General features: G+C 41.1%; 2 long non-coding RNA genes across 2 annotated transcripts in view; one reads left to right on the top strand and one right to left on the bottom strand.

Annotated features, from left to right (window-relative positions):
- Window positions 1-12,310, bottom strand: part of LOC139707664 (uncharacterized) — a 102,913-nt gene extending 90,603 nt beyond the window's left edge. The window contains exon 1 of the long non-coding RNA XR_011709137.1: window positions 12,266-12,310. This is a non-coding gene — a long non-coding RNA (uncharacterized lncRNA). The remainder of the gene's footprint in view (window positions 1-12,265) is intronic.
- A 1,325-nt stretch (window positions 12,311-13,635) lies between these two features.
- On the top strand, window positions 13,636-20,750 carry LOC114084525 (uncharacterized). The gene is made up of 4 exons (XR_003581330.2): window positions 13,636-13,732; window positions 14,248-14,318; window positions 17,036-17,303; window positions 20,381-20,750. It is a non-coding gene; the product is annotated as an uncharacterized lncRNA (long non-coding RNA).
- The last annotated feature ends 2,280 nt before the right edge of the window (window positions 20,751-23,030 follow it).

Below are 23,030 nucleotides of genomic sequence, written 5' to 3'. Positions count from 1 at the left end.
ACTTATATGCCAGTGGCAACATATAAGATGATGATAGTGTTAGGCACCTATATGGACCATGTGCATTAAATTCAGTTTTAATATATTCTAATGTTCCACTAAAGACACAATTTTAATAACATTTACCAATTTCCTACATTGAAGAGAAGTAAGTTAGAAAGTATTGTTTATACCCTAACATGAAAGGTGCCATTTGGAAGGTAGGATTCTTTAATACGCAGTTGGGTTGATTTTATGACCCGATTCTCTCCCAAACATAGACACTGAAGTCAACTAAGACCACAAAGGCAGAGTTAAGTCTGGCGGGGGGCGGGGGTGCGTACTGGAGGACTGAACCCAGGGCCTTGTACATGGTAGGCTAGCACTCCACAGGTGAGTTATATTCCTATCCCTTTTTTATTTTGAGTCAGGATCTCACTAAATTGCCCAAGCTGGCCTCAAACTTAAGATCCTCCTTTCTCAACCTCTCAAGTAGCTGGGATTACAGGCATTCACTACTAGAATTAAATCTTTAACTTTGGCATTAGTAACCTGTAATATCAAACTACAAACTTTGAGCCAATTGGAATCATCACCCTTCAACATGAATCCAACTCAGAAGCCACCACTGCTATGTTGTTCATAATTTCAACTGTTTTCCATCTTTGGAAAATTTTTTTGCTATAATTCCCAGGGTAAAGTTTAGCTATAAGTTACAATAGATGCTAAGAATGTTGTAGGTTTTATAATGTCTTTAAAATTACATTTTAAATATTAGAACCTTGTGATTCTAAAAGGTTCATCTGAAAGGTAATTTCATTTGGCCTATGCTACATTATTAAAGCAAAGAAAACAATATAAAACCAGAAATTTATACAACCAGGGGAACTCCACATCATGTACAACCACACAAGTGGGAACCTAATAAAACAAGTTATACTTTATATATATGTATTCTGCCAGAATACATTCTACTGTCATGTGTAACTAAAATTTAAAAAAAAAACAAATTTAAATTTTCACATATCCACAGCTGGTTATTTTCAATGCCATCAAACTCTTTCTGACCTTCCTCTGATGTCATTTCTGAGTGTGGTTCTGTTTACCGTCAATGAAAAGAAACGACAAATGAAAAGAAACAGACAAAAGCAGTAGTCATTATAAATATAGAAGGGATTTATTAACCATAATAATTTACCTTTACTTTCCCCATAAAGAATTTAAATTTAGCTCAATCTTTAACTGAATATTCACTTCTTTAGGAAATATTTCTAATCATTCAAAATTTCAACAAGTCACCGGGAGGGGGCAGCGCACCACATATCCTAAGATACAAGGCACACAAAGATCTTGGATATTCATCCACTCAAAAGGGGAAAAAACCCTCAGGACAAGATTAAAATACTACAGAAACATAAATCCACATTGTATACTACCATCTACCTCATAACACTAACTTCTAAACAATCAGGTATGCTACGTTTTCACTCACTGTTCTGACACAAGTCCTGTGAGCCTCAGTCGGCTATGCGAAGTCCTCCTTGAAGATGGCTTTGTTTCCCTACATAAACTGTTGTCCCTTTCCTTGTGGCTGTCTTTAGGACTTAATTGATTTTTTTTCACTGTATCTTGACCACTTTAATTGTAAAATATTCCTTTACATGTCTCTTCCTTTTTTGCTTCTGTGTCAGAGGGGACAATCTTTTAAGCCAACTTTGTATAAACAGTATTTATTTTTTCTTTCCATACTTATTGAGCTCCTGCTAAGTATTAATGACCTGGGTTTAAAGAGGATCAAAAAAGAGGTGTCATGACTGGCTTTTCTAGATGCAGTGTCTGAGCTGAGACCCCAACAGTGAGGTTATTCAAAGAGAGGGCAGGATAGAGCGAGAGAGCAGGAAAGGTGGTAGCCAGAGAGGACAAGCAGTATTACACGGGGCTAGTCACTTGTCTAACAGTATTGGGGTTGGCGAGGGCAGCAGAGCACTTTGGTAAGACCAGAGGAAAAGGACCACAACTCTTTGACCAATTAGCCCATTCCTCGTATATATCCAAAGGACTTAAAATCAGCATACTACAGTGACACAGCCACATCAATGTTCATAGCAGCACAATTCACAATAGCTAAGCTATGGCACCAACCTAGGTGCCCTGAAATAGATGAATGGATAAAGAAAATGTGGTGTATATACACAATGGAATATTAGTTAAGCCATAAAGAAATAAAGAAGGGGCTGGGGTTGTGGCTCAGTGGCAGAGCACTTGCCTCTCACATGTGAGGCACTGTGTTTGATCTTCAGCACCACATAAAGATAAACAAAATATTGTGTCCATCTATAACTAAAAAAATTTAAATAAAAATGAAATTATGGTAAATGGATGGAAATGGAGGCTATCACGCTAAGTGAAATAAGCCAATCCCACAAAACCAAAGGCCGAATGTTTTCTCTGATGCTGATTCCCCATAGGTGAGGGGCGGGGGGGCAGAGTTCACCAGACTGGACAGGGTAAAGTGGGGGCAACCGAGGGGGGGAATGGGAATGACAGCTGAGTAAATCAAACATAACTTTCCTATGTTCATATATGAATACGCAACCAGTGAAACTCCATCCAAATAATGTACAACCACAAGGATGTGATGCTATATACCATGTATGTATGGTACGTCCAAGTACTTTCTACTGTCATGTATAACTAAAAAAAAATTAAAAATTAAAAAAATAAAAATAAAAAGGCATACAGAGGGAAAAGCTGAAGATGGAGAATTAGGCTGAAGTCAGATTACAAAAGCGAAGCAAGAATTAATGACAGTCAATATCAATAATAAATCAATTGGGAAGTTGAGGGCTGGTTGGAAAGAAAACCAAATGCTGCCCTTTCCCCCTTTCCAAGCCCTTCCCCCTGCTCCAGCTCCAACCAGTGGCTAAGGTAACCTGTCCCAGGAGTGAGTTTTTCCTCCCTGCAGGGAGTTGGAAAAGGTGCTGATTAATGCCTACAGGGGTGCTCCTCCCTCCTAGCCCAACTGCTTCTCACCTTTTGGCCACTCCCAGGATTGGGGAGAGATAAAGAGGGGGAGAGGGGTGGAGAACAAAGAAAATATAAAATGCACAAAAGGGGCAGGATGCTTCCTTCCACTTCTTGGGGATACCAGGATACCAGCTATGGCCCCCTTCCTTCCTGGAAGAAGTCAGAGTTACTATTATTTAAATAAAAAGCCTCCTACTCAACTTGAAGGTGCTTGGAAATCAATGTTTGCAAAAGTGGCTTGTGGTCAAATATTTGCACTGGAGACACAGCCCTCTAAATTCTGCAGGGAGGATGAAGGCAGGGTGGGTGGATGTGAAGAAATGGAGAGAGAAAAGTCAGTAGGAGGCAACAGTGCAAAATAAAGATGACATAAAGTAAAGATGGACATAAAGATGTCCAGAAATATCAAGGCTATCAACTTACCAGTGCTCAATAGAGAAAGAGTCTTTATTTAAGTAAGTAAATGCACAAAGCCAGGTCCCTTAAGAGTTAGATTGAATTCTTACTTGACAAAAAGGTATCAAATGATATGTGAAATGTTCATGTACACAAACTGTTTAAATTGCCTGGATTCACTTTATCGCTTTCCCATTTCACATCTTCCTATTTTGAACGGGACTCATTTAGGTGGTTTGTTTTAAATTTTAAATGTCCAGCATCTTAGGTCTATCAAGCTGGTAAGAAATGAAATCAGGCCAGACGTGGTGACACTCGCCTATAATCCCAAGCAGCTCAGGAGACTGAGGCAGGAGGATCTTGAGTTCAAAGCCAGCCTCATAGAAAGGAGAAATAGGACCCTAAAGCAAGACCAAAATCCAGCTGGGCAAACACGTCCTGCAGTTAGTTCTGTGCCCGGCATCTGGAGCACATGGCATGATAATGTTCTGTCCAGACAGCTTGTGCAGATCAGCCCCAGTGGCCTGTTGGCTTGACTCTACTAATTCCTGCATCTTTCTTAGGAAGATGTTACTGGCATTTCTTACTCTTGTGGGTCTTCCCTGAAAGCATCAGCTTCCTTCTCACATCCCCATACTTTACCTTCTCAGGGGGTGCCTGCAGGGACTCTGACCGTGCTGCACTTTGCCTGGCTCCCAGGCCTTCCTTTGAAATCTTGGTGGAAGCCTCAGAGAAACCCTAAGTGCAGCATAATACATTCCTGCAGAACCAGCACCACAGGGTTGACACCAAGGTCTCCTGCCATCTCCAGCAGTAGCCAAGCCTCCAGGGACCTTGGCTGCAGCAGCCTCTGAGTATCTAGGCGGCTGAGCATGTTGAAAAAAAAAAATTTCCTAGACTCCCGCTCCCTTGTGCAAGAAGGGTGACCCACTGGTCTCTTCTCAAGAGAATTTTCACCTTTACTCTCTTGAGCTAGAGATGGGTATGATCTTGCTAGCTCCTGAGATGTCCTCAAGCCATCTTTCTTATTGTCTCCAGTCAAAGTCTTTAGCATTTCCCTAGTGGTGGTGATAGGGTCTTCAACAACTGCAACTCCCTTAGCCCTCGTTTGACTCCAGACTTTTAAGTCTGCAAATCGTTCTGCTCCTGATTATCACAATAAATTTGGCTAAAAGCCACCAGCAATATCCATGCCACCCCCTGAATGCTATGCTGCCAGGACTTTTCTTCCACCAGATTTAAGAAGTCCATCACTCTTAAAATCAGCCTCACAGAAAGTCCCAGGACACAGGCAGAAATGCAGATAACTTCTTGGCCAGAACGTAACACGACTACTAATTCTACTCCAAATTCCAATAGCCCTCTTTTTCTGAATCCTCTTGAGCCCGGTCTTCACTGACCATAGTCCTATTGCCATACTGGTCCTCTGAGCTCCCACCAGAATCAGCCACTAATCTCTGCTTACAACAATCTAAATAAAGCATTTCCAGCTTTCTCTGCTACACATCTCAAAATTCCTCACACTCATTCCAAACAGCTTCAAATGCTTCTGAACCACATGGTCAGCTCAGTCACAACAACAACCCTACTTCTTGGTACCAATTTCTGTTTAAGTCAGCTTTTTCACTGCTGTGACTAAAAAATCTGACCCAGAACAATTGTAGAGGAGAAAAAGTTTATGCTGGGGCTCAGGGTTTAAGAGGTCTTACGTCCATAGAAGGTCAGCTCCGTTTTCAGGGATGGGGTGAGGCAGAACGTCACGGTGCAAGAGTGTGGCAGAGAAAAGCAGCTCACATCATGATCAGAAAGCAGAGAGGTTTCCACTTGCCAGAGAGAAATACATACTCCTCCTCCAGCCACAGCCTACCACGTCATTCAACACTCAAAGTTAATCCCTGCCAGGGAATTAATTCACTGATTGGGTTAGGTCTCTCAAAACCCAGTCCTTTCTCCCCTGAACCTCTTGCATTGTCTCACATGTGAACTCTTGGGGGGACACCTCATATCCAAATCATAACATTCACTCGGTACAACAACAAATTTTTATCATGTCTATCAAATCACAGGCATTATCATGGGAGAAACTGAAAATAGAAGAGACACTCTGTTCTGTACTCAAGACACAGAGAGAGGAAAACGAGTAAGAACAAAAAAGTGCAATGCATTAGTTCTACATCTGAAATGAACACAGGAAAAGGCATCAAGGAAAGAAGTCCATTCACCTGGGGCGCTCAGGAAATGCTGCAAACAGAAGGGTCAGATCTTAAAAGAAAGGGCCACGGAGGGTGAGAAGGGTGTCCTAGCCAGGGCAGTACAAGCAAAGGAGGAGGTATGACATCGTAACAAACGAGTCCCAAAACCACATGGGATAGAGTCACTGGGAACAGAGGAAGCAGTAGGAAAATCAGAACATGTGTTCTGCTGGAGGGTGAAATTTCCCCTTCATGTAGTGCAGGTCCACTGGGTAAGCAGCTGAGTCCCAGTATCACCAATACACTTTAGAATAACGTCAGCTCTGGCAGCAGGTGAACCCAACAGGAGGAGGGAGGGACTGAAAAAGAGTATTCCAAAATGATGGATGCAAAAGTGAATCCCTGCGGTAAGATAAAGATTGATAAAACAGGTGGAACATACAGGCTCTGGGGAGTGCCTAGATTGGTGATCCAAGGGACGGTGGGAGTCTGGGGCTTCCCCCAGCTTCAGGGTTTTGATTCTGTTTACAAAGATGGGGGGAAATGGGGTGACAGAGTAGATTAAAAGAGGAAAGAGGAAGGGGTCAAGGTCACCGTCTTAGGTTTGGGACATATCGAATTTGAGGTACCCAGAGAAGATGACAGATCTGGATAAACACATTAGGAGTAGGAGTGATGATCCCACTGAGGAAAAGCATCTTGGTTTAAGAAGACAAATATTGCTAAGATATCCTAAACTGGTATAATGAAATAATATACCAACCTACACAGAATTGTAAAGCTCTGAAAATGAAAACAATGTCAACATTTGTTTCAAATATACTAAATACATAATCTTTGATTAATGTATACCAATATTGATTTTGGTTGCATTATAGTCATTTGAATTTAACGAAAAGATTTGATTCTAAAATACCAATTCAGGAAGCTTATAAGAAGACTCCTTTTGAAAAAATAAATCTGGAAAGTTCTAAATTCTAAGCCAGACATGTAATTGGGAGACTAAGGCTGAAAGATCACTTAAGGCCATGAGTTTTAGGCCAGCCTGGGTACTACCCAATGTATTACCCTGAGTATTACACAGTGAGATCCCACCTCAAAAGTTTAAAAAAAAATAGCCAAGCACTATGGCACACACCTATAATCTCAGAAACTGGTAAGGCTGAGACAGGATCACAAGTTCAAAGCCAGCTTCAGCAATTTAATGAGGTCCTGTCTCAAAATAAAAAAAACAAGAAAGGCTTGGGGGGTGTGTGGCCCAGTGGTAAAGTACCTCTAGGTTAAATCTTAAGAACCAAAAGAAAGAAAAAGAATAAAACAATTGTGGAAGAGGAATGCTTATCTGATTATAGATTTAGTTATTTTTAAATACAATTATGACATAAAAAATACTTTTAAAATCCACGTTTTTCCTATTCCCCTACAAACAGCATAGGAATAGTTATTTTCCTATTTATACTCTATGGGATGATAGTAAAAAAATCAGAGAGGGGATGGGGATGTGGCTCAAGTGGTAGCGTGCTCACCTGGCATGTGCAGGGCGCTGGGTTCGATCCTCAGCACCACATAAAAATAAATAAAGATGTTGTGTCCACCGAAAACTAAAACAAAATGAATATTAAAAAATTCTCCCTCCCCCCACTTCTCTCTCTCTCTCTCTCTCTCTCTCTCTCCAAAAACAAAAAAATTAGAGAAAGGATCTAGCATAAAATATAAAACTACCATTATTCAGGTTGAATATTTAAAGTCTTCTAAATGCTGTTCAAATTATTGCATCAATCAGGGCCCCATATTCACATGAGAAGAGAAGAAAGGGATGAACAAATCTAATCAACAGGACTGAGTTTTCAAGATGAAAGAATTTATGTATGAGGTTTATTGTAATTATACAGACTGGAGCTTGGGATGTGAATCATTTGCCTAGCACGCACTGGACCCTGGGCTCAATCCCTAGTGTTACAAAATAAATAAATAAATAAATAAATAAATAACAAAAACAGCTATGAAAACTTACATTAGTAAGGTTTCCTGAGAGCAGTCTGAAACGCCCCCATTGCTGGAGATAGTTTCAAAAGTACAAAAACCAGCCAGGCACAGTGGTGCACGCCTATAATCCCAGCAGCTGGTGAGGCCAAGGCAGCAGGATCGTGAGTTCAAAGCTGGCTTCAGAAACTTAGTGAGGCCCTAAGCAACTCAGTCAGACCCTGTCTCAAAACAAAATATAAAAAGGGCAGGAGTTCCCGGCACCAAAAAAAAAAAAGATCAGCTTCCACCAATAATTTTGTATCCTTTCCTCCTTTATGATCCTATGATAATAAGTTTACTTTAAAGAAAAAAAAATCACAAACTATGGTTTCATTCATTTGATGTGTACATGCACATGTCCATTACATGAAGACAGTATTAGTCAAAAGTAAATCAGAATCGCTATAAGTGAAAACAATTTCTACATTTCTTCCATTTAAGAATTGTGCAGGGGGCTGGAGTTGTGGCTCAGTGGTAGAGTGCTTGCCTAGCATGTGTGAGGCCTTGGGTTTAATTCTCAGCACTGCTCCATCAACAGCTAAAAAAAAAAAAAATTGTGCAGGATCCAGGCATGGTGGCACACGCCTGTAATCCCAGCAGCTCAGGAAACTGAGGCAGGAGGACTGAAAGTTCAAAGCCAGCCTCAGCAAAAGAGAAGCACTAAGCAACTCACTGAGACCTGTCTCTAAATAAAAAAATACAAAATAGGGCTGGGGATGTAGCTCAGTGGTCGTCTCCTGAGTTCAATCTCTGGTACCCTCCCCGCCAATAAAACAAAGAATGCTGCAGTAGGCAGAGTGTTTGCCTTGCATGCACAAGACCCTGGGTTGAATCCCCAACACCACACACACACACACACACACACACACACACACACACACACACACTGCTGCAGCTTAAAATTATTTTCTCATTTAATGGATGCAGATCAAGAACCTTAGTCAGGTATAGTAATCCAAGCTTTCTGGAAAGCTGAGGCAGAAGGATGGCAAGTTGGAGGCCAGCCTCCGCAACTTAAAGAGTCTCTGTCTCAAAATAAAAAGTTTGTGGACATGGCTTAGTAGTAAAGTACCACTGAATTCCACCCCTACCACCAAAAGATAAAAAAACAAAGAATCTTGTTTAGGGATGGAGGTGTAGAATAGTGGTAAAGTACTTCTTGCCTAGCATGCATGAGTCCCTAGGTTGGATTCCCAGCACTATAAAGGGACCAAAAAAAAAGAAAGAAAGAAATGAACCTTATTTATGTAACAGAAATTTTAATTAATGAAAGAGATTAAATAAAATGCTTATTTACTTATTTTCTCTGTCTTCTCAAAAAAGATCTAAAATAATATCAAACAGTAAGATAAATTAGTTAAGTAAGTTAAGAATATGCTAAGCACTAAGTTAGAAACCATAAGAAACAAGAGTCAAAAATGAATAATTCACAATAAGTCTGAGAAGGTCCAACAGATTTCATTTTGTATTATCTATGAACTGTTTTTTCTAGATTAAATATAAGACATCAAAACTAAATTTAAAAGTGAGCATTATATTTTGTTTAATTTCTATCATCTCTCTCTCTCTTCTTCTTTTTTTTTTTTTCCTTTTTTACAGTACTGGGGATTAACCCAGAATCTCCTACATTTTAGGTAAGTACTCTACCACTGAGCTACATCACCCAGCCCTTTTTTAAAATTATATTTTTAGACAGGGACTCACTAAGTTGCTCAAGCCAGCCTGGAACTTGAGATCCTCCTGCCTCAGCCTCCCAAGTAACTGGTATTACAGATGTAAGCCACCATGCCTGCTTAACTTCTATTATACATTATAATAGAATTCCTATTGTCATTATTTCTATTGTGTCTTTATGTCTTTCATCTTGACTCTTATTCAATCTTAATATTTACCTTGAGCTTCTTAATCTAGTAAGTCCCAACTTTTCCATTCTGTGAATATGTCAACAAAACTGACACAGCTGCATTCAAATAATTTGGAAATCATATTCACGAGCTTATATATCCTTTATATCTTCATATACTATGAAATATATATATTTTTTCAAATGCTCTAATCATTCACCTATTTTCTCAAAAATGTAAAACGTTATTTTTAAAAAAAAAATCTTTACTTTGAAGTTACTGTAAGTGGCATATTTGTTGCTTAATTTTTTAAGGGTGTCCCACATCTAGGACCACGGGACTTAAAGGGTTAAATGAATTCTCCCATTCATCTCCTCCTCAGATTCCTATTTATCTACCTGTTCTTTTTGGTTGCTTTCTAATTTTTTCCTTCCACAACACCATTCCTAAGAATCATGTACTCCCACCAACTTTTACACATCTCAATCGTGTATATATCTTGCTCTTGTTACATATGCCTGTTTATACTCTTATATAATATATAATATATATATATTATATATATATATATATATATATATATATATATATATATATATATATTCTTAGATAATTTATCTTACTCTTTGATATTATTTTAGATCTTTTTTGAGAAGACAAAGAAAATAGGTAAATAAGCATTTTATTTAACCTCTTTCATTAGTTAAAATTTCTGTTACATAAATAAGGGTTTTGTAACTCTCTATTTCTAGAATGTTTACCATCATTATGTGGACTAGGAAATAGTTTGTGAAAAAAAAAAAAGAATTTTTAAAAAAGACACCTACCTTGGGTCGGGTGATGGAAAGGATAAAGAGTCCTGGGCTTTGATGTTTTACTTTACTGATTATCAGAATTACGAACACCATATACAAGGTGTTTTAGTCAGCTTTGCGTCACTGTGACCAAAAGACCTAATGAGAACAATACAGAGGAGCAAAAGTTTATTTTGGCTCATAGTTTCAGAGGTTCAATTAGTAGACTTCTGACTTCATAGCTCTAGGCTAAATGTGAGGCAGAGCATCATGGTGAAAGGGCCACATCTGACTTGTCTACATTTACCATGGAGTTACTCCACATCAGTGAATTGATTCACTGAATATGTCACAGCTCTGAACATTCTCGAGTTGCCTCACACATGAGCTTTTGGGGACACCTCATTTTTAAACCAAAGCAAAGGTTCTATTTCCTGGTTTTCCAATGTCATATTTTGCATCTGCAACAATGAAAACAAAGTAAAGAGTACATGAAAATGTGTAATTTCAAATGAATAGCAACAAGAGTAGCTTCAAAGAGCTTACCATTCTTCCTGGTTTATTCAACAGCTTTCCATAGCTCTCTTAATTTACTTTTGGGGAATTTTGGAAAATGGATAATAATTTTGGGCCATTCTGGAAAATGAATAATAGTTTTAGGGATAACAAGTATCAAATTTGATAAAATAATGAAGATATTCTCCATATCCACTTGATCAAACAAAGAATAGAGGTTTTAGTATCATTCAGAAGTAGATCCAAATCCCAGTTCTGCCCTTTACTAACCTATAATCTTCTCTGTGGTGAAGAGATGGTAGAGATACCCACAAAATATCACTCCTCTGACCTCTAATTGGTTATTATACAAATACCAGGATATCCATCAGACTACTTTCTTGCCCAAAATAACCTAAAACAAAAACTTACCCCTGTGTAGTTTAGAATATATTTATACACGTTTGAAAAATATTCTTTCATATAAAACATGATTCTAGTTGTCTAGGAAACACACAAATACATTTCCTAATGTCCAATAGCTCATAGTGTTGCAGGAGCTTTAAAACGAACATTTAAAAAACTAAACTCACACACAAAAAAAACTTTTAATAATGTGAAATATTAGGATGTGATACAAGGACTTTGAACATTTTTCAAAGACTTATGATGCAGCTGGGCTCAACTGCCCAGGCTGAAATGAAATGCCTGCGAAGACAAGCTGAGGCATCCATCCGGAACAAAGCTCAAGAGCAGCCTGGGCAGTTTAGACCCTGTCTCAAAATAACACACACAAAAAGGCTGCGGATGTAGCTCAAACTACAATGCAAAATACTTCTGAAATTAAAATTTTACCATATGGTTATTGAGAGTCTCTGCTTCTATAGTCATTTACTATTTGGGGCAAAACATGCATTCTTAAATTAAGAGTGTATAGGATATAATGTCAATGGAATGACTTTGAAAACTCAGTGTGCAATCCCTCAATGGTGGGGCTCGAACCTGGTGTTAGCCTTAGGCGGGCTCTGGACCTGGGTCACACAATCAGGGCTTTTACATACTTTTACATACACAAACAGGGCACAAGAGAAAGGTCATCACTTGTAATAAAAAAAAAAAAAAAGAAAAGAAAAGAAAAGAAAAGAAAAACCTCCGCACCCCTCAGAGGTCAGGGTAGCAGGTTGCAGACAAACATGGGGCACGAAAAGCAAACCAGAATCCTGCAGTTTCCTTTTCATGCCCCATCCTCGCAAGCCCCGCGCTTTCTGGGGCTACCTAGCTCCTCTACCTTGTGCCAAAATGGAAACCAGATACACTGCTCCGGGAGGCTGCTTGGGCTCTGGGCACCCACACGGCCACCCGACCGGCCACCCAGCACGTGTGTCCCGCTCTACCTGAAAGCCACTCAGCCCTGCGGCCGCAGGGATCACCCTCGCCTGGGAACAGAAAAAAAAAAAAAAAGCCTTGCTGAGCGCCTTCATCATCCTGGGTACCTGCTGCCACCGAGGCTCACCTTAGCAGAACAGCAGCAGCAGCCCCACGGTGCTGGAGATCGCCCTCTCTCGCAGGCGGACAGGGAGCCTCGACAGTGGAGTTCCGCTCCCCGCAGAGCTGTCAGGGTGCAGGAGACGTTGTGCGCGCACTGGACCGCGGCACTGGACCGCGGCACTGGACGGCGGCCAATGAAAGAGGGACGGGATGGGACAGGATGGGCGCACTGGACGGAGGCCCTTCTCCCGCGACTTGGGCTGGACTTCAGCAAACCCGCAGGAGCGAGGCTGTGGGATTACCGGGCGGCGGAAGAAGGAGGGTCGGGATGGGCGGGGCTGGGGGGTACCACCCAGGCTGTGCTCTGCGCTTAGCCTGGACCAGTGGCTGTGCCTGCCAGAAGCACGTGCGCACCTCTGCAAGCCGCCTATTTTTTTCTCACCCTGCGGGCATTTAGTCATTGCTGCGTTTCTCTTTCTGGCCGCCGGTACTCCTTGTGCGCCTGGGAGATCTGACCAACAGACTTGGGGAGCCCCCTACAGGCTCTGGCGTGGGGCTCGTCCTCTTCAAGTTCACAGATACTGACTGGGCTGTGCGGTGAGAGCATGGCCTTTTCAGAGACTGGACGCCAAAGGAGAGAAAGAGCCCCATTAGGAGAGGCGGGCAGGGGAGCCTTCTGCCCTCTCCAGTGGTGAGCAGGGTTGGCGCTCACAGTATTCTTGGCAGAGCACGGGTAGATGGTGGGGGTTCTATAGGGAGTTTGTGATTCCCCCTCCCTACGGATTGGACCACTGATGGGAATGGGTAACTCCGCATATCTTTCAAAACACATTCACCCTAAAAAGGAGACGCCTCTGTGCTGGTGGGATTGGGTCTTAGGTGGGTTCCTATCTTCTGCGGGGGGAAGCCCACTCTTCTCCACCTCCAGCTGCCTTTTGGCTCACTCTTCTGACATACCTTCCCACCCGTATCTTCCAGCGACCACACCATCCAGGCATTGCTGACACTGAGTAGTTTAGATGTCCACTGCTCTCTGTTTACCCATCTCCTGGTCCCATCTGAGACTTTGCTTCCACCTAGCCTCCCTCAGGTCCAGCCTCTACCCACCTCCACCCTTAGGGGTCCTGAGAGGACTCGTGATGCTATGGTGTGGACACTGCCCTCTCTTTGGAACAGGGTTTAGAGGGCCTCTCATGTTTACCCCTACATATACCTGTGTTCCCATACGTGGACATACATGCACTCAGGTACCTGGCTTCCCTCATATGAGGGAACTTGACCAATAGCATCCAACAGACAGCAGAAGGGGACCTCTAGGCCTGCTGGCCTTGGAAAGTGTAGGGGGCTGGGAGTGACTCAGCCCTGCCTGAGCCCAGGGCATTGTTTCAGGACCCAAAGCTTGGAACACCACAAGGGTAGTTGCTTAAGTGGAAGAGAGGACGTGGACACCACCACACTGGGAGATCAACAGGAGATCCAAGGCTGAGGGGAGGTAAAATCCAAAGGTGCCAGCCTGCCATTCCCCAGGGGGGGCTTCCCCTTGCTTTTCTTCTGGGAGGGGGAGGATCTGAGGAGGCTCTGGCTCCCTTTCATGACTCACATTAGTCATCTCTCTTGGGGCCTCACTTTCCCCAGCTAGATACATCTCCTCTCAGAAGGGGGAGGGGGTGAAGATAAAAAGAGGGATTATGCTATAGTTTGGATCTTGATTGACCCCCACACACACAGGCCTGGTCACTAGGATGGCACTGTTGGGAGGTGATTGAATCCCTAAGAGATGGAGCCTACTTTAGGTCATTGGGAGCATGCCCTGGAAGGGGATTGTAGGACCCCAGGCCCCTCATTTTTTTTTTTTTTTTTTTTGTTTTTTGTTTTTTCTTCCTGGCCATGTGGGGAGTGCTGCATCTGTAACCTCCAGTCACAATGTGCCACCTTGCCACAGGCCCAAAACAAAACAAAAAAAAAGGCCCTTTTTTCTTTATAAGTGATCTTGGTATTTCATTATAGAGACAGAACACTGACTGACTCAGAGGGACATGTGAGAATGGAATCCAGCGCCAGCCTATGGGAAGTTTATGGTAAGTCACAGCCACTGTCTGGCTCAGGTTCCCCAGGGACTTGCCTCTGGCATTCTGGCCCCACCACCCTATGGAGGGACACAGGCTCTGTGGGAGCTGGAGGAGAGCATATCATAGTACGATTGGTACTCCCCACCCCTACCTATACAGATCCCCTTAGAATCACCAGGAAAGCTTTTGTAAATACCCAGCTTCCCAGACCCCTGCCACATGATGTAAAAACCCAATTTATAAAGAAAGTTCCCTAGAGGTTCTGATACAAGCTTCTGCTTCAAGGTGATCAGACCTGAGTTTAAATTATTTCACTTATGGTTTGAGCCTCAGTTTTTTTGGGACTGAGTGCCTCCCCGCCCCCCACCCCCACCCCCGCTGTGGCTATGAGGAGTGAATAAGATAGTGTTTGGGAAGCTCTGCCCCTAATACCAGGTAAGCAGCTTACTAGACAGGTGCTTCACGCCCTCTCCCTGTAGCAAATGAGAACCCTACATCATTCATTGCTTCTGAGTGGGTGAAACTCCCTGGAGCGCCTCAGATCTGGCTCCAAGATAGCACAGAAAAGGGAATTTAGAGGTCAAGCCAAACAGAACAAAGATTCCCAGCCAGGTTAGGTCCAACCTGGTGTGGGGGACGCTGATGTTGGGTTAAGATGTGAACCCATGTGTTGGGGGTGATCAGCAGTTCTGAGAAGGCTGAATGCTGGGACAGGAAGCTTTGACCCTGGGGATCTTGTAAAGAGGAAAACAATCTCAGCCCTGTTACACTGCCTTTCAGGCCAATCAAGGCTCATGTTCATGGTACTTTGTTATAGCAGACCTAGCAAATTCCTGTACACTGCAAAGAATTCACTCTAATGAACTTAGAGCACTATCAGTTTGGGCTTCCCTCCACCCCAAGGAAGTTGAAAGTTTAAGATGGATTTTGTGCTTTTAGTTTATTTTTGTTTTTATGGTTTCACCAATCAGAAGGTATTTATTAATAGTAAGAGGTTTAAAAAAGCAACTGCTGAAGGGGAAGGCTGTCTGGTGCTGTCAAGGAGTAGTGTCTTGGTTCAGTGGTTACTGGGGTGGAGGTGTATGGGCTGTGCAGGGCACAGGCATTGGAGGGAGCTGCTTCTCTTGTTTCCACTGAGAACTATGCATAATGTGAATTGAATTGCTGCCCTCTGCTTGGAGCTTAGTTTATTCAACTTTACTATAGGTATGTACAGTCGCAAACCACAAAATGTTTCAGTCAATGATGGACCACATAGGTGATGGTTGCTCCACAATATAGCACACACACACACACACACACACACACATAGCAGGCTATGCCATCTAGGTTTGTGTAAGTACACTCAAGGATGTTCACATAACAAAATAATTACACAAAATTCTTTTAAGAATTATCCCTGTCATTCAATGATAAATGACTGTATGTATAGGAAAAAATATAGTATGTAGGGTTTTATTCTAACCATGGTTTCAGGCATCCAGTGGGGGTCTTTAAATTGGCCTGAAACAAAGCAACACCTACTCAGTACTAAAGGGATGTTATTGCAATGAAAGCATGTAAACATGCAGATTCCCTGCAGTTGGTATTATTTTTTTCCTTTTTAACTGGAAATTAATCACCATTGCTGGCCAAAAAGTACAGATCTAGATTCATCACCTCCATCTACCTCAGGAATTCATTTACTAAGTTATCATGAGAAAAAGTATGAAGTGATTTAAATGATAGAATTTGGGTTGTTTTCTTCTTAAGAGAGCATGTTTTGGTGCATGCATACTTCTTTGCCTTCCTTTGGAATGGTTCATATTAAATGCAAACTCTGGACAACACTGCTCATTTATCCAGGACTTTTAAAGAACTTGAGCTTGTAGTTTGTTTAAAAAAATCCAGTAATGTGTGAATGCAGTAATATGTGGCACTCCTGGACATTGTGTCTGTGTGCACTGCAGTGGCATTCATACTCTGTCCTTGACATTACCATTAATCATAACACATGCTTGTGTTTATAAATGGCCGTGAACTTTTCTTCTTTTTTTGACATGGGGGTCTTACTATATTGCTATCAGGGTTTGGATATGAGGTGTTCCTCAAAAGCTCCTGTTAAGACAGGACTATTCAGAGGTAAGATGATTAGATTATGAGAGCTATAACCTGATCAGTCCATCCTGTTTGAATGGATTGACGGGGAGGTAACTGTAGGCAGGTGTGGTGTGGCTGGAGGAGGAGGTGGATCACTGAGGGCATACCCTGGAAAGGTTCATCTTCCCATAGCCCCTTCCCACCTCTCTCTCAGCTTCCTGACCGTGCCATGACCTGAGCAGCTTTCCTTACACTGGGCTCTTCCATCATGATGTCCTGCCTCACCTTGGGCCCCGAGAAATGGAGTTGGCTGTCTATGGAATGAAACCATAAGCCCCAAGTAAACTTTCTGTTCCTCTAGGTTGTTCTTGTCAGATATTTTGGTCACAGCAAAACAAAAGCAGATTAAACCAGTCCACACTGTTCTCCAACTCCCAGATTCAAGCAATCCCATCCTTCTGCCTCAGCCTCCCACCTAGCAGGGGTTACAGGCACGTGCCTCTGCATCAGGCTGGGGACACACTTTTTATTTATTGTATTCACTCATCTGCAAATATGCATCTTTATAAGAATCAACATTTTACAAGACTTTGAATCAGACATCTTCCCTGGGGCCCCTTCCTGACTCTCTCACTGGCACTGACCAGCTCCTGCAGGAGGATACTCCCACTTCAAGTCCATTCTTTTGGTCAGAGGCCAGTTCCTGGAATCAGCTCAAACAAGACAGATCAAGAAATGCAAAGTGAAATTCACAGCCTGAGAATAAGAAAGGGAACAGGAATAAAGCAAGATGGAGACACTGATGGCAATGTCCTGTTGCCCCACTTTAAGCGGCTCCTTGCTCTCAAGAATGGGAAGTCACCATGTGATGGACATGAAACTGGAATGTCCTGGATGGCCAAAGAATATGGAAAGGTACAGATTCCATTAAAGATAATGTCAAACTTCATAGTTCATCTACTGTTGTTGTATTTATATAACTGTTTTTCCCTGAGAGGGTAAAGAAAAGACATGCAAAACATGTACATGTCACCCTTGTGGTGGTTGCTGACAGGGATCCTGAGCCTACCACACATTGCCAAGTCCCTCAGAATTTCCTTTGAAATCTAGAAGGAAGGTTCTGTGACTCCACAACTCTTATATTCTGCATACCTACAGAAGGTTATATTCTGCATACCTACAAAATGAGCACTATGTGGATGATGCTAAAGTTTGCTGCCAGGGTAAGTATCCAGGGCCCCTTGAACTATGGCAGTAGCAGCCTCGGTGTTCCTGGACAGGTGAACATGGGGGAAAAAATCTCAGGGAAATAATTCCCCAAGTATCCCTTCACAAGCAAGGCACCCCAGTGCTCTCAAAGCAGTCTAAGGAGTTTACACTTTTTACTCATTTGGGCCTGGGATGGATGGATGGGATCTAGCCAATTCCTGAGATGTACACAAGGCATTTTTCCTCTTGTCCCAGAGCAAAGTGCTTGGTTTATTCTTAATGGCACCAATATCTTCAGCATCTGCAGCATCTGTACCCTTCTTGGCCACAACTTTAAACTCTTTGTGACCCAACTGCAAGTTATTTAGATCTTTCCACTCTGCTCTTTGTTCTATCTGTGCCACCACCACGTGAATGCTGTGGTGCTTTGACATTTCCTCTACAAGGTTATTTAGTCCATCACCTTTAAACTCAGATTCACAGAAAGTCTTAACGACTTGGTCAAAATTTAGCCAAGTTCTTTGCCAGAATATAAAGAGATGGCCTTTGCTCCAACTTCCAAGAGTTCTCATTCCCATCTGAAACCTCATGAATACAGTCTCTACGGTCTGCATTTCTATCAGCATTATGGTTTTTGTAAGCTCACACTAGAATCCTCCATCTTAAACTCCACTTACAACATTCTAGGGCTTCTCTAGCCTATACATCCAGACCCCTCCAAACTCCTCCCACAGACCAATTCCAAAGGCTTCTGAGCCACATGATCAGATATGATCACAGCAATAATCCCAATTCTCAGCACCAGTTTTCTCAAGTCAGCTTTTGGTCACTGTGACAGTGAACCTGAGAAAATCCACTTATATATTTTGGCCCATTGCCTCATGGGTTTGAGTCCATAGTCTGCTGGATGCATTGTTTCCATGCCTTTAGTGAATCAGTACTTCACAGTGGAAGAATGTGGCAGATCAAAGCTACTCACCTTACAGTGGCCAGGTAGGAGAGGCAGGGAGGGAGGAAGGAAGGAACCAAGATCAAGATCTAGCCTTCAAAGCATAGCCCAACAACCCGCCTCTTTCAAATAGGCCCCATCAACTAAAGTTTCTATCACCTCCCGATGGTGTCATTAGCTGGTGGCTAAGCCTCGTACACATAGGACTTTGGACAGATCAAAACTGTAGCAATCGTTAAAACTTGAACTAGTATAGCAAAGATTGAAACAAGAAGATAAAAATAACATTCTGAATAAAATGAAGCAATCATAATTGTATTAGGGCAGAAAGTCTTCTAGGGACAAAAGAGAAATAGCTATATTTTAAGGAAAAGCCTTGGATTATCCATGTTATTTTTACCTTGTTTTGAATAACTTGTGATGTTTATGTAAATTTTTTAAAAAACCAATTAGGGATTTCAAGGTTTACATGTGGTATTCACATAACAATTTCCAGAAACACAGATACTAGCTTGCTTTAGATGAACTACTAAATTGAAATAAATATACACATTAATTCAATTCTTACATGGGAGAATACGCACACAGACACACACACACTCACGTACACTTCTGTGTCAGTAAAATATGCTACTATTGCTCCTATCTATGGATAGGTACAAAACTAGCAGAAAGAAATACATTCAAATAAATTAAGCTTATCTTGTAGGCTTAGTTAGGTATACATCTGCCTAACACACATCTGAACTGTAAAAAAGCATAGTGAGTATCTGGCTTTACAATTAAACCTTAATTGTTGTTTTTCCAAGTTTCTCTGTAGATATCTTGAATGTATGTTATTTTATGTGAAGATAATACCTCTTTCAATAATGCTTTATGATTATTCTTTATTATTATACCCCAATTGTTATGTGTTTATTATTGTAATGTGGGTGTGTGTGCACGCACACATGTGTCTGCAAAAGGTAGATTTCAAAGCCTTATCAACCAATTCATAGAAATGAGGCCCAATGCCAGTGTTTTGAGAACTCAGTTCTCAAAGCAATTCTTCAGAATTTCACATACACACACACGTGCACACAGGCACACACATTTAACTGTTCCTTGTGGTCTTCAGTTGACTTCAGAGTCTATGAGGGAGGAAATTGGGTCATAAAAAATCAGCCCAACAACCTATTAAAGAATCATGCCTTCCAGAATGGCACATTTCATGTTAGGTTAAGGTTATGAGCGATACTTTCTCACTTCATTTCATGTAGGAAATTGGTAAATGATATTAAAATTGTTTTGTCCACTGTCTGTAGTGGACATTAGAATATATTAGAACTGGACTTAATGGACATAGTCCATATAGGTGCCTAACACTATCATCATCTTATGTTATATGTTGCCACTGTCATATAATCTGAATTAAATTTTAGAAATTTGTTGTTGTTCTTGATTGGTGTTTGTGGGCTTTGGCTCTTACTAATTTGAAGTTTGCCTATCCTCCAGTTACTGACCTTTAGCAAAAAGATTTAAATGCACTCTAAGGACTCACTCTTTAAGGTATGAGGAGGTAAAATCTCTTTATGTGACAAAGACATTATAATGTTAAGAACCTTCTAATTCATTTTTGGTGGGTTTAACACATGATGTATTGAGATTAGTTAAAACAAACAGTGACAGCGTTTAAGTTTACTAGTTTGTGATTTTATCCTACTTCAGGTTGAGGTAATTTTTTTTTTTTCGCTTCTTAGTTATAGTCCAATGATTTGGGAGTAGCTAAATGTATACTAAGAAGAGTTCAAAGTTAAATTTAACTATTATCTGATTTTTTTTACCCATGCTTTAGAGCCATGTGCCAGCATAGAGAGGACATTTGAGAGTCAAACCACGCAAACTAGTCTTCCACTTTCACCTCTGCAAAGAATGTCTCAAGAACCAGAAATGAATGAGGATTATGGTGGAGAACACAGATCTGTCCATTCAGAACATCCTTATGTGCAAGAGCAAAAGGGACTGTTCATCCTGTAAGGCAAAACAGAGTGGGAAAATAATGTACAACTCCTCACAAATCAGTCTGGTGGGTTTGTGGGGGGAAAAAATCAACATTACTGTTGATCCTGAGGAAGAGCCACTTCATGTTAACTAAAGGAGGAAAAAACTTGAATACCCTGTAATTTGACAAAGAATACACTTGGTAGTGAGGGTAAAATGCATCTGGAGGGTCTATCTGTAGTTTTGCAGACATTTCCTGAACAAACAGATTCTAGTCTTAAAAAGATCTCTTTCATGCTCTGGGCCCCTGGAATATGCTTGCAAGTCATCTTGGCTTATTTAAATGAAAACGACTATGGAAATAATAACAACCCAGGAAGTCAACACGACTGAGCATTTTTTTTAATATAGAAAACTAAAAATAAGGATCCCAAAAGTAGTTACAGTTGAAAAAGGACCACCATGAGTTTGATATGCAAATGAAAAATATGAACCCAAATTGGAAATTAGATATTAGACATATGCCTAAACCTAAGTTATCCAAAGAACCTTCCTGATTTGTGGCTTACTGCTCCATGGAAATGAATTATGCATATTACTCAAATAAGAAGACCCAGTATATTAGCTATGAAAGTTGCTTATAAGGTTATATTAAAATGAACCCTAATATTATGTATAAGTAAAAAGAAGTATTAAAGAAATTAAAATAGCTGAGCATGGTGGCGCACACCCTGTAATCCCAGCGACTCAGGAGACTGAGGCAGGAAAACATGAGTTCAAGGCCACCCTCAGCAATTTAATGAGGCCCTAAGCAACTCAGTGAGACTCTGTCTCTAAATAAAATACAAAAGAGGGCTGTGGCTCAGCACTTCTGAGTTCAATCCCCAGTCCCCCCCCCACAAAAAAAATTAAAAATAATAAAAAAGGCACTATAAGAAATAGAGGGGGGCTGGGGATGTGGCTCAAGCGGTAGCGCACTTGCCTGGCATGTGTGGGGCGCTGGGTTCAATCCTCAGCACCACATACAAATAAAATAAAGATGTTGTGTCCACCGAAAACTAAAAAATAAATATTAAAAATTTCTCTCTCTCTCTTTAAAAAAAAAAGAAAAAGAAATAGAGGATTTGTCTCTGAAGCCATTATATTATAATTGCAGTACTAGTTATCATACATCTTGAATTAGAAAAAGTGAGTTCTCTATCACATAGTGACAGAATATCCAATGTATGTCTAAATGAAGAATTATAGCAAGATAGAGGTTTAAGAATGAGATGGGCATCTTAGGAGCAGAGTTCCTGACACTCAAAAAAAAAAAAAAAAAAACTCACCTTCAAAAGCAGGCAGGTGTTCACTTGCTGCTTCTCCTGGGTTTACCTATGAGTTAGATTGATTTCTGTTAATGAAAAGCTTATATATGAAAATGTGTTATGAATAGCTCATGTATAAGATGGAGTTATCTAAATATGAAATTGTGTCTACAGGTAGAATATTTCTACTAAATAATATCAGTTTAAGAAACCTTTCTCATAGTCTTTATTCCTTAATTTTAAGATAATTAAGTCTTTCTCTCAGCCCTCAGTGGTAGGGTACTTACCTCACATGTAACCAGGCCTTGGTCTCATCTGGCACCACCTCCCAAAACAAAAGATCCAAATGACATGTGAATTGGGAAATAATGTAGCTCTACACAGTGTGATCTTCTGGACCAAAATAAGCATAGAGTATGTTTCTTTTTAAAATATATATATGTATTTATTTTTTTAGGTGTAGATGGACACAACACAATGCCTTTATTTTCATGTGGTGCTGAGGATCCAACCCGGGTCCCTCCCGTGCTAGGCGAGCGCTCTACTACTGAGCCACAATCCCAGCCCCATAGAGCATGTTTCTAAGAGACGTAATAAGCTCTAGGGTTTTTTCCCCCTCTCTATTGATGGAAGGATAAATTACATTTCTTGAAACAATCCAATAGGAACATAATGGGATGGAAGCAATGAGTGAGAAGGGGTATAACAATGTATCTAGGTTTGAGAGAGTTTTACTGAGCCAAAAAGAATGAAATTATGTCACTTGGTGGTAAATGGGACTCTAGACCATCATGCTGAGTGAAAGAAGCCAAATGCAGAAAGTCAAGAGTCAGATGTTCTCTCTCATCTTGGAAGTGAGAGAGAAATAAGAAATTAAAACTGGCAGGAGATCTCATAAAAATAGAAGAAAGAACAGTGGAGCAGAGGAGGGGGATGGACAGGAAGGAAGAAGAGATGGGAGAGTGGGGGAAGAGCAGATGAAAGTAGCCAAACCATACCATGTGCCTGTGTGAACATGTCACAGTGAGGCCACTTTGATGAATTTCCACAATGCACCAATTCTTAAAAAATGTAAATATGTGTGTGTGTGTGTGTGTGTGTGTGTATACATATATGGGAAGGCTTGAGAGTTGCAACAATATTTCTGCCAAACTAATGTTGTCATTGTGTCCTCATGTGTGCAAGTTTGTTTGCTTC

This window comes from Marmota flaviventris, chromosome 1, assembly GCF_047511675.1.
Source record: "Marmota flaviventris isolate mMarFla1 chromosome 1, mMarFla1.hap1, whole genome shotgun sequence".
Lineage (NCBI taxonomy): Eukaryota > Metazoa > Chordata > Mammalia > Rodentia > Sciuridae > Marmota > Marmota flaviventris.
Note: the sequence above shows the minus strand (reverse complement) of the source record. Positions and strands in the feature narration are given on the sequence as shown.